We start from the raw sequence: 15,850 nt of genomic DNA, 5'->3' as shown, positions 1-15,850 counted from the left end.
TTAGTTGTCTCTTCTCGTCTACCTGCATCATTTCTAGGTTTCTATCCTTGAGCTCTCTAATTCTCTCTTCCATATGGTCTGCTCTATTTCCGGTGCTTTCTACTACATCCTTCATCTCATTTATTCTGTTCTTCAGCTCCAGAATTTCTGTTTTTTGTTGTTGTTTTTTTTTAAGTTTCAATCCCTTTGGTGAAGTATTCTTTAAGTTCATTAATTTTATTCCTGAGCTCATCTAAGTGCCTGTCTGAGTTTCCTTTTAGCTTGTTGCCTTTCTTCATGACAGCTATTTTGAATTCTCTATCAGAGAATTAGATCACAATTTTCCACGACTTTAAGTTTGATTTCCAGAGAATTGTCTCTTTTTTTCTTTTTGTGATATCATGTTCCATGGTTTTTCACGGTACTTGCTGATTTGTTCATCTGCGGGTGCATTTGAAGCAGCAAACACCTTTCTTAGTTAGATAAAGTTTTATTTACTTTGATTCTAACAATTCAACACGTTGGTAATTAGAGTCCTTTTTTATTTTTTCAGTAGGCGGCGCTATAGCATGAGTTTTCGGTTTCTCTTTCCTGAGCTGCCTCTGACTATATTTGAGAATTGGCACCTTCCACCTTCCACCGCCTCTGCCAGAGGAGTCGCCGGTTCCCCTCTCATCGCTGCTCGTGCCTCTGGGGTCACTGGTACCTTGGTGCTGCCAGTGTTGCTATGGTCACTGGAGTCACAACTGGGGACCCGGGGATGGCAGGTGCCTCTACCACATCCAGGGTTGTTGGGTTCGTGGGGGGTGGGGACAGAGTCACAGGAGCCTCCACCGTTGGAGGGACCAGGGTCGTGGGCCCCACCACTGCGGCTGCCCGGTTTCCTGTGGCCACGGACAACACTGTGGCTGAGAGGCTGGAGTTGCATGTGCTGTCTCGGCTTCTGCTATTGGGTTCCCTGGGGCTGTGGGCTCAGTCACCATGGCCAGAGGCCAGGATTACAGACACTACTTCTGCTATTCCCCCGGTTCCCCCGCCTCTGTGTGTTCTAATCCACCTACTTTCAGATCGCAGATGTGTGGATCCCTCTGGCATCCTTGGATGTTGGACAGAGGAACTTTTGTTGAGTTATGGATGTTTTACTAGTTGTAGATTGAAGGGGAGAGACAAAGGGACTGTCTCATGCTGCCATGATGCTGACGTCCAAAAAGCACATATTTTCCATAAATTTTTCCCATTACAAAAAACTCTGAAAGTCTAATTTCCTTTCCTTGAACCATTTGTTAACCTCACTAGATCGCAGTAACCACAAGATAGATATAGCACACTGATCTCTTATTAGATAACTCTTCAAATATACTGCAACTTCAGCTTTTTTTACTTTAAGTCATTTTCCCATTATGAATATAAGGTAGATAACTTAAAAACAAGAAAAAGTATTTTTATCATTTTGGCATGCTTGTGTTTGCAATAGTCTGAATTTTTTTTACTATAACTGATAGAAATCCAACTCAAACTACCTAAGTAAAAAATGGGAATTAATGGAAAAAGAATGGAGCCTGTTATAGAATTGATGAAATTTTTGTGGGGAGCAGGTAACTTCAGGTATTTCAGGGAGAGAAACTTCCAACTTGACACAACCACAATTCGCTCTCTTTTACACCATTCATCTCTCATCTGCTTCATTCTTTGAGGCTTCATTCTCTCCAGGTAGTTCCCGCATAGAAACCCAGGATTACAACCTTCTTATTCTATGCCTCAAGAAAGAAGGAGTCTCTTTCTGAAAAACAACACAAAGAAGGACTCTGAACTCATCCTTTAGAAGAATCTCTTTTCCTAGAGCGATGAGGTACTATGACTGACCAGAATATGAGGTACTATGTTCCCATCCCTATGGGCCAGGGTGGAGTGATGTACTGTAATTGACAGTCCAATTAGTCCACAACCAATTGAAAAGGGAGACGAACAGTTTCCCCAAGGAGAAGGGTAGCTGTTAGCAAATGCAAGTGGGGACGGAAGAGGGATTCTGGGCTAATAAAAAATAATAATAAATGTCTCTAGTCTTAATTCACTAGAATCTGAGCATGTTGAACCTCTTGGTTTCAGTCTTCTCTGGACTTGTCTGAAGGTCTGGTGGGGTTTGTATCCTAGGATCTGTTTACAGGAAGGACTTTGGCACCTCTTTGGAAAGATTTCAGTCAAGGGAAGGGAATGTCATGGCACAGAAGTATGGCTTAAGGAAAATGGGCGAGGATAAAGAAGAGAGATGATTGTGAATGTAGCACTATTTCTGGCTGTTTGTCCCCCACTCAGCTTATTTATTGGCTCAGTCCCCAGGAGTCATGCCTGAGTCCTAGAGTGAAAGAGGTGCAATGGAAAGAAAATCTGGAGGGCTGTTTCACAGTGGTTTCCGTGGGGCACGGAAGTGCAAGAGGTCAGCAGCATTCATGACAACAGCTTCTGTAGCAACTTGGTCCACACACCAGTGTGGGCATCTACACTCTCAACATCAAGTACCAGCAGGATTAGCATAGACAGTGGCAGGCACCGGTAACCATAGCAAAGACTTGGAAGACAGCAGATGGTCACATTTGTCATTACATGCATAGGTGACATGATCACATGAAGGCAGAACAGGGGAGAAGGAGTTGACTGGGCTAAGCTGAGAGGTTCTTCTGTCCCACATGACATTGACCAGGGCTACAGTCGTCTGTGGCTCAACTGGTCTGGAATATCCAAGACGGCTCATTCACATGGCTGGCAGCTTGTGCTGGCTGGCATCTAGGAAATCAGCTGAACTATTGACCAGAGTGTCTCTGTTTTCCTCCCCGTGTCTTCTCCATGGCTTGGTCTAGTTACAGCACGTTAGCTGGTTTCCAAAAGAGAGTATCCTAAGCAGAGAAATTGGAAACTGCAAATATCTTGAGCCCAACCTCAGAAGTTGCACAGTGTCATTTCTTCCACATTCTGTTGATTAAAACTAATCACAGGGCCAGTCCAGACTCATTGCAAGGAAAGGTTTACACAGGGTGTGAATACGGGGAGACATGGTTCATTGGGGGCATCTTGGCAAACTAGCTACCACAGCCAGAGAATGCAGTTCTGTGACTATTTTAAGGGTCCTGCTTTCCCTACACGCTATCCAGGAAACACATTATAGCTAAAAATATTAGTCACTCATGCATGTATTCATTAATCCATCAATGAATATTTAATTATCTAATATGTGCCAGACACTGTACATGGTAGTGAAAATATTAATATGAATATGACAGTTAGTGAAATGAACACAGACATGGGCTACCATGCAACAGCATAGGGCTAGAAAAGAGGGGGCCATGGGAGCACAGAAAAAAGGAGATAGAATAAAATGCCAGGGAAGATTTCTTCCTAAAAGGCAACAACTCAGTTGAATTTCAAAAGATGCATAAGAAAGGTATTCCCAGAAGGAGCAGCATATTAGGAAGTAGAACAAGTGCATTTGGGGACCTGAATGGGATGAATATGAGGTTGTGGGGAGTGGCCAGTAAGGTAGTTGTCATTGAGTTTGTCAAGGATCTTGTAGCCCATGCTGTGGAGTTTGGGCAGTAACTGCTGGAGAACGGGAAGCCATTTAAAATTTTTAAGTTAGAACAGGGCGTTAATACAATACTGTTTTGAAAGATAACTCTAGCTGCACTGTGGAGTATGGATTGGAGATGGTTGAGAGCGAAGGCAAGAAGATCAGCTATTTAGAAGGCTCTGGCCCCGTGCCAGTTAGAGAAATCATGAGGGCTTAGCCTAAGGCACTGTGGAAAGAACAGAGAGGACGAAGAACTGAGGAGGAACGAGAGGATTTGGTGATGGATAGGATGTGGACAGTGAAGGAGAGGGAGGAATTTACTGGCATATTGCTTGTATGAGTCAGGATAGGCTAGGATACGCTGTGATAGCAACAAGCCCTGAAATCTCCGGAGCTTACCACAAAGGTTTTTTTCTTACTCACACAGAGTCTCCTCCATCTTGTAGCTATGCCGTCTGGAATTCATGCCTCCAAGGTGGCCACAGCTGAGGAAAGAGAGATTGAGAGGAACACCATTTGTTATGTTCCTCGGCCTGGAAGAGACGTAAATCACTTCCATTCCCGTTTTGTTGGCCAGAACTAGATAGATGGCCCCAACCTCATTGCAAAGGAGGTGGGAAAATGTTTAGAAACATATGGATATTTGGTGCTGTTATCATTAGCAGTGTGGATCAGCAGTGTGGACTCTGACAACACACTGCCTAAGTTTAAATCTCAGGTCCTCTACTGACTAGCCAGGTAGCTGTGGGCAAACCTCTGTTTCCTCATTCGTAAAATGGTCTTAACAATAGTACTAACCTCATAGGTTTGTTTGTTGTTTTGTTTTGTTTTGTTTTTTTCCTGCTGAGGAAGATTGTCCCTGAGCTAAGATCTGTTGCCAATCTTCCTCTTTTTTTTGCTTGAGGAAGATTAGCCCTGAGCTAACTTCCAATGCCAATCTTCCTCAGTAACATCCGTGCCAGTCCTCCTCTATATTGTATGTGGGTCACCACCACAGCAAGGCTGACAAGTGGTGTAGGTCTGCGCCTGGGATTCAAACCCGCAAACCTGGGCCACCAAAGTAGAGCATGCGAACTTAACCACTACGCCACAGGGCCAGCCCAACATAGGCTTGTTTTGAGCATTAAATAAGGTAATGCACATAAAAGACTCAGTGCCTGGGACAAGGTAGGAACTCAATCAATATTTATTATTATTATTATTATTATTAGTCACATTAAAATGATTCCATTATTTCATTCTCAGTGACTGAGTGAGAGGGAAAAAGGGTGTGGGATGGACCAAGTTTGGGAAGGAATATAAATGAACTTGAGGACATCTTAGATTTGCGGTGCCTGTGGAGCCTCCAGTGGAGATCTTTAATAGGCAATCACAAAATGAACTCAGAGCTTCAGAGAGAGACAGGGCTGGAAATACAAATCTAGGAATCATCAGTAGGTGGGAGATGACTTAAACTTTGGATATAGGTGAGATTGCTCAGGAGAAGTGACTAGATTGAGGGAAAATAGAAGTTTGAAGACAGAACCCTGGATAATACCAGCATTTAAGAAGTGAGAGGACAGAGAAGAGCCCAACTAGGAACAATCAAATCAGTAGGAAGGAACCAGAAGGAAGTAGAAGGGGAGTCTGAGGGACTCTCAGTCCTTTTAGAGTTAATAATAATTTATCAATATTTAGTTTTACATTTAGTTCAAAGATAATAATGGTATTTGATGCAAACTTTAAATTAACTTTAATTAATAGGGTTTTAAGTAAATCATTATAAGTAGCTTAAGAAGGAATGTGAACATAACACAAGAAGTGAATACAAAAGAATGATTATAGTTATCAGAGTTTATAACAATTTTTTGTCAGCATTTTGGTTAGGTAACTCCTCTTTTAAGGAAAAGAAATATCTTCCTGTTTCTATAAGGAATGCCAATGTAAAGGGACAAATCAGGCCTCAGCAGCAGCAAAAAGGAAAGAAAATACAAAGCAAGAAAGTGCTTCAAGTATCAATTCAACAGTTTCACTGCCCTGTGATAGTAATTTCATGACTCTATAGTAGGTGTAAAAACGGGGCTGAGGCAGAAGGGAAGCGTTGGAGAAAGAATCTTTCCGAAAAACCTACAATGTAGTAACAGTAGCTTAATCTTCAACCGGAAATGGGCACATTTAGGGGAAGTTGTTTTGCAGCCAATATCATGAGATATTTGGTGTCATTTGAAGTCATTATTATTATTTTAGTTTCAACCATCTAAACTTTCATATACTGCCACCAAGTGGTAGGAGGGTGTATAAAAGTAAGAGAAGAGCATTTTTCTCTTCATTTTATTGTTTCGAACCTACTTATCTTTTGAAACTGCATTTTATTGTATTGAAGTTACACACACACACACACACACACACACACGATGTTATTTATCAGTCCCTATGGCCGACTCTGTTGATGTCTTGCCCATCTCCCCTTGGTCCACTCTTGAGGTCACCTGCAGCTTCACGGAGAATTCCTTTATACACTGATGGCATCTTACCTCAAGCATCTGTGTGTCTGTCTGGAGATTTTCTCTGGTCTCGGGAGGAAGCTCAGCCCCTTTGTGGGGCAGGGAGGAAGTGCCCGGGGTAGAATGACCCAGAATGTCCATTAGTCAAGGGGCATGAGCGTTGTGGAAGAATCCCCTAGCGTCCTCACCCAAGGGACATCATGTAGTGTGTTCTCCATCACTCCATCCACTCTCAGAGCTCAGGGGGACTCGTGCCCCAGCTGCCCACAGCAGTGACTCCCCCAGGAACGCACTGACTTTTCCTTCTTTCCTGCTTCACTTCATCACACTTCCTGGGATCACCTATTAAGTAAACTGCTTGTACCAAAATCCTTGTTTTTGCTTGATCTGCTATTGGGAGAACCCAAATAAGACAGTAGAACCTTTTGTAATGACCCTTACATTTTCATATCAATTCACCTTTAATTTTACTTTTAAAGCAAAAATCCTTCCCAGCACTACATCCTAAGTCATCCTACTCATTTCCAAACAATCTAAAGATTGTTTACCTCTTAGCAGACTGTAAAATCTGTCCTGAGTCACAGAAGTGGTTTTCACCCTGCCTACGTTTTGCCTGTGAAGCACGCGTAACCTTTGACTTTGCTCTGCTGCGAAGAGGAATAGAAAGATCCTGGCTTTGAAAAGAAAAAAAAAATGAACCTCTCACTACCTAAGTAACTTCGTCAAATTGCTCAACCTAGCTGAGCACTAGTCTTCTCATCTATAAAATGGGGGTAATAATCCCTACCTCTGACGCCCGTGAGGAAGACTGAATGAGGGTATGCCCTGATCACAGGGTCCAGCTAACAGTGGTTCATTCTTCAATGAAATAATGTAGATAAAACATTTAGCAAAAATCTAGTTCTAGTTCCTTTCTCCCCACCCTCTTTCTCTTAAAGTTTTACTTTCTTTCTCTAAATAGTCCCCAAAAGAAGAAAATAACAGAGGAGCTATCTGGGACATATTGTTATTTTCACCATAAAACTCTCCATGATTATTTTTCCTTGTTTATAAATAAATCTTTTATTTGCTCTTTGATGCTCTCTCCCTCCTATTCAGTTCTCTCTTATCTCTCTCTGTCCGTCTCTTCCTCTGACCTTCCCTGTGGACACTCCTCCACCCACCTTTGCCTGGTTTGTCACTGGTCTGCTAGGACCATAATAATAATATTTTCTAATTTAGTTTTAGAATATTTCTGAACAGTTTAAAGTAATAAGACAGATTTCTTAGAACTTTTCTTAAAAGTAACAGAATCCCTTGGAAAACATTTCAGATGCAACGTATCAATATTTTTAAATCACATTAAGCTGGTTTTCTATCACAGTTCTAGAAAAGTTGAAAAACTGATTTTGGAATTATAAGATTCACAACACTAAGTTAATCTGAGCAAGAATTCTGTGTTTGACTCAGCATTAGAGATTCTGCTTTAATTCAGTTGGATGTATCCTCACCAGTTTTGAGCGGTAAAAATATTTGAGTCTGATTTTATGAGTCATAGGAGCAACTAATCTATTATTTCCACTCCAGAATACAAGCCATATTTAGGAGTCTTGAAGTCAAAGTTAACATGTCTTGCCCATTTCAGGGTTTTCGTGCCTCGGGATCAGAGCAGATTGCTGTATTGTATTTGTCAAATATCTTTGCGAGCAGACCAGTCGGGGAGGCTCCAGCTCTGACTCACACAAAGGTGCCTTGGCCCCGCCCTCAGGTACAAGTGCACAGCCTGAGGCAGAGCAGAGACACATTTTGAAGAAGATTGCCATCAAATCATCAACAATGTTCCTTTGGTCTGCTCTCAGCTTTGCTATTTTTCATTGGTTTATCCTTTACTTTTGAAATCATTAAACTATTTTTTTAATCTTTAGCTTTATGTACTTTTATAAAAACTTTTTTGAGGGCCAAATGAAGGCATTTCAAACGTTTTTTTTTTAAAAGAGGCTTTTGACTTTTCAAATCTTACACGAAGAAAAAACTTTGGGCCATATTGAAGTATTTTAATAACTTATTAGCTGCAAAAATTATACGTATTCATATATAGTCTCTACTATGCATTGGTCTTTGAGAATTTAGAAAATACGAAAGAGTACAAAGTAGTAAAAAATTTCTAGGGTATAATTTTACCACCCTAAGATAACCATCTTTTAAGGGTGTTCTATTGCAGATCTTTTTCTGTGAATGGAGAGCCATACTTTATTTTATTAAAAAAAAACTATATGTAAAGTTTTATAATCTGATTTTTTCAATTAACACATCATAAACATTTTCCTATATCATTAAGTATTCCTGTATATCACGTTTAATAGCTGCATCATCTGTAACATCCTATGGCTAGACAAAAATTTTGACAAGAAAATCTAAAAATAGTAGTAAAGATCATAGCCTTTGGAAACAAGTGAGATAATATATGTGAAATTCAGTATAGTACTTGACACATAATAAACTTAATAAGTGGGAAATCAATAAATAAATAATAGATAGATGCCATTATCCTATTTTTAATTTTTCACACCCCTATTATAAAGAATTTTACATTAACATCATTGTTCCTAATTCTTTGTGCATTTCTATGATTAATTTCTAAATATAAATTCTTGGAAGTGGAATTGCTGGGTCAAAGGTTCCATATATTTTTAAATGTTTTATATAAATTGTAAATCACCATCCTAACAATTTATGTGTCTATCAGTAGAGCATAGGTGTGCATGTTTCACTGTTTCTTTCCCCAGCTTGCAAATAGGGTAAGGGAAAAGTTATATTTTTTTGGTTTAATGCATATGCCTTTGAATATTTTGTTGATATTAAAAATATAATTAATGGTCATTTGTAGGTATTCTTTGCAAATGGACTGTTTACATTCAACGCACATTTTTTTTATTATGGTATTTGCCCTTTTCTTAATGACTTGTAAGATTTTTAAGATACTCTTTGTTTACACACATTGGGCAGTTTTCCAAGATTAACGTGTTTTAAAATTTTATGATGCTTTTTGACATGCATAAATTTTAAATATTTATGAAGTTAGATATAACCATCTTTTACTTTAAATATTGTGTTTTTGCATGTAGAGCAAGCAAAACAGGGTTGAATAAGTTCTTCTAAAGTGCCTGCCCTGAGGGAGCAGCATGAACAAAGATACAGAGATGCGAAAACCTGGAACACTTGAAAAATTTACATTAACTGATAAGGTTGTCACTTAGTGTGCCAAGGGTTGGCTGAGATAAAGCTGGAAAGGAAATCAGAATTCAGTTCAACATAGATGGACTCAGATGGTGGAAGGTTCCATATTCTATGCTGCGTAATTTTGACTGTGTTGTAAGGGCAATGTCAAGCCCAGGAAGGAACGAAGGGAGGAAAAAACAGGAAAGAATCCCAGGGTACCATAACATTTGAGGAGTGAGCAGAGGGATAGGAGTCCATAAAGGAGGGTGATAAGGAAATTGTCGGTAAGGCAGAAAAGTAGGAGAAAGTGATATCCTTGAAGCCAAGGGAAGGGAACGTTTGAAAGAGCCAGAGGCAAAAAGTGTCAAATTCAGAACAGAGGTCAGATAACATAGGGTCTGAAAGATGTCCACTGGATGTGCAAATGAGAGGGATGGAATTAAGGAGTCAATAAGGGGCCAAAGAGACTATTTTCTAGAAGTAAGAGAGGTAATGGGCTAAAGGGATAAGAGGTTGTGATCAGAGGGCTCAACACTTCAGAGTTATAGTTTTAAAGGATGAAGAACTAAAGGTAGCTTTAATCTGAGAGGTTAATGAGTTTTGAGGCCAAGCTATTGATTTCATGAATTAAGTATGAAAAGGAAAACTACAAAAGATCCCAAATCCGTAAAAGTGGGAAATGGCTGGGAATTTGTTAGTAAGTAGGTGTGGAGAGACGGTTGACATGAACCTTATAAGGGGAGGCTTTTCCTAAAGAAGAAGAAAAATAAAGGCATGAAAGAGACAGTAGGAAGGCTGAAGAGTATTGACACTTCTCCCAGGCCTCATGGTTCTTGTGGGGCAAGAAAAAAATGCTCCCTTCTCTAGAGAGGACAGAAGGTGGGGATGGAGAAACAGGACTTTCACCATTTCTGAATGGCTAAAGAAAAATTTGGATACTTTCTACACCAAATGTAGTAGGTGTGTAGTAAAGAATTTATAGTAAAGAATTTCTTGCCCAAAGAGAAGGTCTGAATTTTGCCCTTGGCTTCTAGGAGGTGATCTCTGGGCCCTAGGAATGTTGAGCCTGACAGACTGTCTTTTGTTTGCTTGGGGGCCTTGGGTCATACTGGATAGTCTAACAATGTGATTTAGAGTTGGGGCTGGCCACTCCAGAAAGATCAACAAGGTGACTTAAAGTGGGGGCTTTGGGTCTGTCAGCTGGAGACTGAGGTTAACCACGTGGACAATCAATCAGTCATCATGCCTGTATGATGAAGCCCAGATAAAAACTCTGGACACGAAGCTCAGGTGAGCTCCCCTGGTTGGCAGTACTCCTTATGTATTGCCGTACATTAACACTGGGAGAGTAACCTGTCCTGACTGCACAGGAGAAGGACAGGAGAAGCTCTGCAGTTGGTACTTCTAGACTCTGCTGTATGTGCTTTCTCCCTTGGCTGATTTTAATCTATGCTTTCCCTGTGATAAACCGTAATCCTGAGTATAACTGCTTTCAGAGAGTTCTGTGCGTCCTTCTAGCTAGTTATTGAACCTGGGGGTTAGAACTTCACGTCAGAAGTGAGGGTGGTCTTGGGGAATGTGTCCTCTAACTTGGAGGTTGGCCTAAACTCCTTGCAGTAGGAAAAAGTCTGCAGATATTACTTTCTTTGGTTTCTTATAGAATGCAGTTTATATTTTAAGAAATTGTGTACTTTTCAAATAAAACATTCATTAGGTTCCTTTACACAATATTTATCTACTATATGTTCATAAATTCATTCAGTAAATGCCTGTTGAATTTAACTGAGTGCAATTAAAGTAGTTAGGGAAGAATCCATTTAAATTGTTTTTGGTGTACATTTTACCATACATTTATTATTAAAGGTAAAATACATTATATTATATTAATACTTATTAATTATGTCATGCTGGGCAATCACATAATTTCTCTGAGTTTGATCATTTCTAAAATGGAAGATAATGCCTTTCCCATAGATACTAATTAAAGATTAAGGATTAATGAAAGATGAAGGATGAAATTAGACATGTTATTAAAAATTTCTAGTCTAACATCTGGCACATAGTATGTGTTTAATAAATATTAACTGACAAAATGATAATGTTATAAGAATTATATATAAGATTCATGCTTTATAAATTTTATTGGCTAAAAATTGGTGATTGGCTAACATTTCTGAACTCAATTCTCCTTTAAGAAGCTAATTTCACCATTGTGCAAACTTATGAGGTGAAGGCATTATAATAATCTTAGGCAAATCACCACTATCAACCAGATTCTAGTTACCAATTCCATACAAATCATTGTACTTGAATAGATACGATTTGAAAAATATGATATAATTAAACTACCTTGTACTTTTATTATTGTATTTCTTATATTTTAAATATGTGAAATAAATTGATTCCAGTGTTTTCATGCATTGACGATGAATAACAATTTCTAGCTGAATTTTGGTTACTACATAGCTACAATCACTTTTTTTGCAAAGTTTGCCACTAGAGTGGACTTGTGTTGTGATATTAATGCTGTTTTTTAAATCTTTTATTTCCATTTTGATTTGCATCAGATGAGGTACATTCCTGAAACGCTTACCAACATAACACTTGACTAAAAAATTAATCAATGTTGTGGAAATGCTCCACCATTCTTGATCAAATCAAGTATGTTTTCAAGTCAGTCATTTTTAGATTATGATTCTGTGGTGTGTGTATGAATGGTGTGGGGAGTGTGTGTTCACACCTGCTGTATGACTTATAAATACAAGGTGATCTTAATAACTACACGGGCAGTTTCTTGGCCTTAGAAATAAGAATGGGTTTTGTTTTTTTTCTGTCAAAGTCATGAAAGCAATCTTTCATCAAATATTCAAATATAAGCTGCCAACTTCCATTCAGGGCTGCAAGCTGCATGGAGGAAGTTTTAGCTTCTTTTTGAAATTCTGTGTCTTGAGGAAAGTACAAAAGGAAGAAGGAAACAGAAGCAGAGCCGCTGCTCCCTAGTTCTTTTCACTCCATCTTCTTTCCTAAGCCCTCTCTCCTCCGCTCTTTCAGCGCAACCGTTTTTATATCCATATACGTATTTGGTGAGTCTCTTTGGCTTTTAGTTACAAATTATACGTGCGAAACCCCTGCAAAGAGAGAGAACTCTGCTCTCAAGACCTTTTCAAGGTGGGGAAACTCGGGAAACTGTTTCTATGGACACAGGACGCGTTGTAACGGGGCTAACGAGGGGAACAAATCACCACCAGAGCCAGAAGAGAAAAGGAGGAGGTGGATGCGGTTTGGGGAGGCAGCGGCTTTGGAAGGCTGGAAATTAACATTTGCACGGAGGTGACAGGCGTCAGTGTGAAGCTGGGCTGCTGGGCGGCCACCGCGGGGGTGTCTCAGGTGAGTGTGGGGCGCAGGTGGGAGGCGGGGCTCAGGGGCTCTTCCAGGTCCGTAAAAAAACTTTACCTCTTCTGTGTTTAATGTTAACGAGCTTCCTCAATTTAGCCCCCAATTTTGGCTTCCCATTCAAGGACCATAGGCATAGAGTGAGTTGGGCTCCCTCGTTTGCACGTGCCCCCGCACCCAGCAGGTCCCGGGTGGCGGCGCCCCCAGGGAAGGTGACCTGGGGGGCGGGGCACCAGGTGCCAGCCGGCTCCGGGCTGCATAACTGGTACGTTTCAAATTTGCCGGAGACAGAAGGGACCCGGAATGGCGGGGTGGGAGTTGATGGCCCCTGCAGTAATTGTGGTGCAATTTCCAGTTTGCCGATGGATTCTTCCAATCGTTATTTGATTGGCTGCTCACGATAATACTCCCCAGAGCATATGCGTCACACTTTTAAAACATCTTTAATATTTTTCCTTAGCAGTTTACCATCCAACCTCAGGTTGGTGAGAGGCAAATTTTAGTAAACCCTCAAAACGAAAAGTAAATTTTATCTCCCTCGCTCATAATCAAAAGGATGCAAGAAAATATATGCTGTGGATCTAAGCACATAGGCCAGGTTTCATAGTTAAATCTTCACACAATGAGTTTTTAAATTAGTTCTCATGATTTGCGGGCTGTGTTAGTTTGCGAGGGCTGCCATAACAAAATACCACAGACTGGGTGGCTTAAACAACAGAAACTTATTTTGCACAGTTCTGGAGGATAGAAGTTCAAGATCAAGGTGCCTGCAGGATTGGGTTCTTAGGCCTCTCTGCTTAGCTTCAGATGGCTGCCTTCTTGCTGTGTCCTCACACGGTCTTGCCTCCGTGTGTGCTGTCTGTGCTAATCTCCTCTACTTACATGACGCTGGTCATACTGGATTAAGGTCCACTCTAATGACCTCGTTAAAATAAAGGCCCTATCTCCAAATACAGCCACATTCTGAGGTGCTGGCGGGACATAGTTCAGCCTCCAACATGGGCCATTTATAAACATTTTAGGTTTTAAATAAAGATTCCTTTGTGTCTGTACTTGGAATGTGAGGTGGAGAAATTGAGCCAGTTATCACATTACTGAGTAAAAAGTAATCATCTAACAGTGAGTGTTTACGAGGTGCTGAGTGTTTAGGGGACGGTGTCAGGTAAAAGTGTAAGGCGGAGACCTCGCCTTCAGGAAGTAAGCATTTGAACTGATAAAGCCAGATAATAGAGGTAAATTTTAATTTAAGCCTCCATTTTCTAGATAATTGATTAGTCTGCTCTTTAGTTTGTGAGTTTAGAACCTCTATCTTAGTTTTCCTGAGTTCTTCCTTTAATGAGAGACATTTGGAACTTGCTGAAAATGCCTCCTTAGCAGAGCCTATTATATTGGCAACGTTGGGGGGTTCTGGGATTTTTTTCAGTCCCAAAGGTGCTAACAGTTCAAATGAAGTAGTGCTCTTAGGAGTAACTTTTTAGTTCGATATTTTTATCTTAGTAGTGAGGCAGCCTCTGATGTGCTTATCATGTTGGCCCTGCAACCTTGAAATTGTTCTTGGATGTGGTCAAGTCCATGCAGCGGGGCCTGTGGATGACTGACCGTGAGGGTGACCAGGAATTTCATTCTGCCCTAGTTGGCAAGTTCTCTGCTTCATTGTGTTCTTCTTCAAAAAACTGTCATTACTGACCCAGTAATTAAGAAAACAGATCCAAGTTTCCTTTGAAAATAATTTTACTGAGATTAGATTTGGCAAGAACCACATTTTATAATACTTCATTCAGCTTCATATTTCATCCCCCAGTAAATCATCATGAATTAACGTCATCCATTACAGATAAACTGGAATTACTCCTCCTAAAATGTTATAATCAGAGACATCTTCAAATTAAACTAATTTTCAGACCCAGTGAAGGGTCAAATCCTTTGTCTGGTGCTGAGATTCAGAGGTGGATAAGTCAATTCTTGCTTTAAATGAGCTTTCAACACAGTGAGGAAGAGATCTGTCACAGAGTGAATCTCTGCAGCACAATGTGCCAACTTCTATGACGAAGGACCAAGTCCAGTAGGAGCACACGAGAAGAAAAGGTTGTCCCTGGGACGAGGCACAGGAGGATGTCCAGGGAGGTTCCACAAAAGAGGTAGCCTTCACTCCAGGACTTGGTAAAGAGTAGGCTTTTGATCGGAAGACATGAGGACAGGACATTCTAAGTGGAAGGAAAAGCATGAGCGGAGGACACGCTTGGGAAAGGGCAGGACACGTCCAGGGGCAGGAGAAGTAGAGTATAGCAGGAGAAGATGGGATATGGAGGTGATGGTGCTCAGGGCAAGCTACCCCAGGAGGCACCACTCTGGTATGCGGATTATTTCGAGCTGAAGACAATAAGGACTCAGAGAACTCAGGAAGAATATTTGAGTTTCCCCTCCCAAACTGCCTAAAGAATTTAAAACAAAAGATCTGTTTCAGGAAGGAGTTATTATCATGACTGCTATAAAGATAATGTAGGATAGAGGTTACAATAGAAAAGTCACCAACAAGCCCATCTTATCAGAAGTTCTGTCTCTCTGGCCACATTCTCTGGATGGCCCTGCGAGGAGTTGCCAGACAATCATTTACAAGGGAAGTCTCCATTTGTAAAGGGATCTCCCTCTCTGTATTGGGAAGAGGGGGGATGACCTCATTTCTAGAAACTTATCAATGTGGAAGGTGAGGCCTTAAAACTGCATAATGAACCTTACTCTTGTTTACAGTGCTTTAGTGATAATCTCCCGTAACTGACACCCCCACCCCCAACATCCTCCTTGTCTTTGGTTGAACATGGTATTTAAGACGAGAATTTCTGCTATTGTGTTGAGAAACGCAGTGTCCCTGCTTTCTCCCATGTATACATGTTATTAAACTTAGTATTATTTTCTCCTGATAACCTGTCTTGTTAATTATTTGTCCAGCCATAAGAACCTTAAGGAAAAGGGCAGAGGGAGATTCTCCCTCTTCCCCCGACAGAGGGAAATTAACTGAGAGGTGGACGGAGCCAGATCCTGGACGGACTTTTCTTGAATGGTCTTGTATGTCATCTGAAGAGTTTGCGTGTTATTCTGGAGGTAATCGGGAGCAAGCTGAGGGCTGTGGGCTGTGGGCTGGAGCTGGAGCTGATCCGTGTCCTGTTTAAGGAAGACAGCTCTGATGGCATTTGAAGGATCAGTATGTGAAGGATGAGGAGGAAGGAAAAGGGCCGGC

Source organism: Diceros bicornis, chromosome 4, assembly GCF_020826845.1.
Source record: "Diceros bicornis minor isolate mBicDic1 chromosome 4, mDicBic1.mat.cur, whole genome shotgun sequence".
Classification (NCBI taxonomy): Eukaryota; Metazoa; Chordata; class Mammalia; order Perissodactyla; family Rhinocerotidae; genus Diceros; species Diceros bicornis.
The sequence above is the reverse complement of the archived record's forward strand: the minus strand, read 5'-3'. Positions refer to the sequence as shown.